This window comes from Morone saxatilis, unplaced genomic scaffold, assembly GCF_004916995.1.
Source record: "Morone saxatilis isolate NCDOM2014 unplaced genomic scaffold, NCSU_SB_2.0 Contig17, whole genome shotgun sequence".
Classification (NCBI taxonomy): Eukaryota; Metazoa; Chordata; class Actinopteri; family Moronidae; genus Morone; species Morone saxatilis.
Genome location: NW_023339729.1, coordinates 10317528 through 10321270, shown reverse-complemented (window position 1 = coordinate 10321270; position 3743 = coordinate 10317528). Strand labels below are relative to the sequence as shown.

Below are 3743 nucleotides of genomic sequence, written 5' to 3'. Positions count from 1 at the left end.
TCTACATTTCTGTTTTTTTTCTGTCAAGATGGGGTGCTGAGTGTACATTAATGAGAAATAAAATGAACTTTTTTGATTTTAGCAAATGGCTGCAATGAAACAAAGAGTGAAAAATTTAAAGGGGTCTGAATACTTTCCGTACCCACTGTACATCCCACCATGTGTGTAAAAACTAGCGTACGCAACCTTTTCATGCATACACACTTTTTATATATGAGTCCCCTGGTGTGCAAAAAGCCTGATAGCATCAGTTAAAAGTGCCTGTTGTACTGTATATTTCTGTTACTGACCCTTTATATTCATGACTGCTACGCTTTCATTCTCTTATGGCTCAAAATGATGAATTAAACAATTTGAGAAGCAACGTGTGGTAATAGGGCTTCAGTGTATTGACCCTGTTATTGACAGTGTGAAAACCACAGCATTGTCGATTATTTGCTCTTCAGAATACTTGTAATGTACATTAATGAACTAGCATGCTTCACTACAGACCACCCACGCCAAAATTTGGGATATTTCATTGTGCCAATTGTGCTGATACATGTTATTGATCATATTTATTGCAGATGCGTATTATTGCACTGCTGTCACAGAGCTGTGTCAGTGCTTTACATTTCAGCCATAATTAATTATTTTAAAAGCAGACTGGACATTTATAATTTGAGCTGCATGAATCTCAATGTCCTTCATATGCTGCAATGACATATATTGGAGAGAAAATGACTGCTCACTAAGATCCATTGATTTTATTGTATAACCAACTTTTCAACCATACGTTTCAGGAGGCAAAAACTTGCCTCCCTGAGGAAAGAACATTTCTTCCCCTCCATGGTTCCTCCCCTGCATCACCACCCTGTGGTGTGTTTGCTCCCTTTTGTCTGGATGTTGAATTTAACTGCAACCTATTTTTTAAGATGTATTATTACACAGCTGAGCGTTCAGCTTTGGAGGCACTATTTCCTCACTGCTCAAAGATCATGAGTTTTCATTTGTTAAAGAACTGAAAGTTATTAGGCTCTACAATAACACCAAATGTCAACACTAACCAATAATATGCTATAGATTTAATAACAATCTCAGTCCAGACTTTTATCACAGTAGATGTTTTGACTTCAAATGAAAGCATAAAAGCATGTGTAATTAATTACATTTAAAATGGCTGCAGTCAGTTCAGGTGTTCCAGTTCTAGGGCCCTGTTCATTTAGTTGTGCATCCTGGCTCATTGGTAGGGCTTAATGGGACACTTAAAAGGAACAGATCAATCAGTTACGCTTTTCCAGCTATGTCTGATATGACAAAGGTTTGTTACACTGTATTGCTGTTGTTCCCAATGGCATTTGCACACATGTCTGCAATGGTTAAGTCCGTGTTTTACAGGCCACGCCCACACAGATGTTTTCAGTTATTCGGGCTGATTAGACCTCTGCTCGAGTTGAAGTCAGGAAGAGCTATGTTGGGAAGTGTGTGATGTCACACACACTGAGACAGTCCTGACAAGTCTAACCAGGCAAATTAAGTAAAAAATACCTGTGGGGGTAATCATGGGTTTGTAGGTACAGAATCAGTGTCCCAAATCTCTTAAATGAAAGGGAAGAAGCAGCAGAGAACGCTCAAAGCGAGCTCTAAGTGAAAGCCAGCCAGTAGGGTATTCATTAAAACATGTCCAAATGAACATTCAATAGCTACAAAGTGAACTAACTAGCTAGCTAGTGGTTTCCAGCCACATGGCATACGGGCAAGAAGTGTCATTTTTTGAGGCTGTCCTCTTGGTGCACTCTGGAACAGATTCAGATCACTGAAACAAGTCTTAATGAATCTCTGCCACTGATATCAGAGATTCAACAAATATCCATTAACTATAATAACTGCAAACAGCTACAATATATATCTAAATAGCATTTTGTGCAGTAACTCATAGTTAGTTATGTTATGTAGTTTTTAAAACCTACTTTCACTCCCTTTATTCAGATATTTTCCACACATAATGAGTAATATTCCACACTGGTTTACTGGTTTCCCCTGCTACATGCAAAAAATAAATGTCTATATATATAGTGAGGACTTTCAGCACAGATAAAACATGCAGCAATGGTCCACTTTACATTTTTTGCAGGAGCCTTCGCATATATTGTTTGGGTAAAGCAGAGCTGTGTTGGTGTCCAGGTTAGTTTACCACCATCTAAGACATAAATTCTGTCTATAGTTGAAAACTTTTTCAGGTAGAGGTTACTTTTCTTTCAGCCTCCTTGTGACTCTGAATAATACATATTTGGTTTGTCAGGTGTGATTGTTTGCAAAACGCATGTGGGACTGTGCAGGCGTAATTCACTAAAGGGATGTCAATCAAAATATTCCTCAAATTTACATACTGAGATTACAGCTGTAGGCGGAGAAAAACAAGCACATAAAACATAATTTCTTATGAAACATACTATATCAGGCAGTTTGTGTGAATTTAACGTCTTCACTGCAAATTTGATAGGATGTACGCTAGTTGTCAGTGGTGTTCGACAGATGCCTAATAGACTAAGTGGAGAGCTGACACTGCAGCTCACAGAAAGTTTCAGTGCCATTACCTCCCCTGCTGCTCAACTGAGCTGGCAAAATATCTTAGCAACCTGCTACAAAGAATGGATGTGCCCTGGCAAATTTCAGTGGTCACATGAAACTGAAAACGTCAGAAATGTCATCCGCAAAAGCCAGAGGCAGAATTTCATTTTCTTTAATCTGGGTCTCTGTGTGAGAGTATTTTGACTTTCTTTTTGAATTTTGGCTTATATTCTGTTGTATTTGATGGCTTAAGGCCATACCACCCTGAACACGCCCGATCTCGTCCGATCTTTAGGCAGGGTCGGGCCTGGTTAGTACTTGGATGGGAGACCGCCTGGGAATACCAGGTGCTGTAAGCCACAAAATGCAAGAACTGTTTACTGCACACATGAATATATCTATAAATATATTTACATCATGTGACCTGTTGAATTTAAATTATTCATATCAGGCTACTTCTTGTCCTCACTGTTATTTTTTATATCTTTTGCTACGTGATTTTAATAATGAGGACATTTGTATTGATGTGATGTTCCTTAATGTAGTGATAATACTGGTGTCATTCCATACATGCCAATACAGCTGATTGGACTCTGCTGAAACAGAAATTAATCATAAGTCAGTGACAGAGGGAGAGAGGGAGAGGGAAAGATGTGGTTGGACAGAGCAGCTCTGATAACATGGTAGAGCTTGATATCTGGGTTTGTGTTGCCACCTCATGGCCATGAGGGGTAAAACAACCAGACCAGGCATTTGCATCACATGCATTTGGGCTATTTGTGACTGGAAATGAGGGCAGAAAATAATGGCCTCGGAAGATACAGTAACACACACTCTCACTCAAATCACAAAGTCAAAAAGAGAGGCACTGCTGTTGTAATGAAATTATCAAACTGTACCCACTATATTGTGAGTTAAAACCACTGGTTTGTGCTTGCTTGATAGTGAAACAAGCACTGAAAATCCATCATATAGCTTCAAAACTGTTCTTGGTTGCTAAAACAACACCAATTATACAAAGAATACAACCATTTCACTTTGGCGAAACCTCACAAAAGTCACTGTTTGTAAGGCATTGTCTTCATCAGGTTGTACAAAGATGCATTTGAGCTTTCCCCCATGATGTTTACTGCAGCAGAGCCCAGTGCAAGTTTGCTATAGCAATAAAACATGAAATGTTCCATGTAAATCAT

At 38.8% G+C, this 3743-nt stretch overlaps 1 pseudogene; it reads left to right on the top strand.

Annotated features, from left to right (window-relative positions):
- The first annotated feature begins 2796 nt into the window (after positions 1-2796).
- On the top strand, positions 2797-2909 carry LOC118327660 (annotated as a pseudogene).
- Positions 2910-3743: the final 834 nt, after the last annotated feature.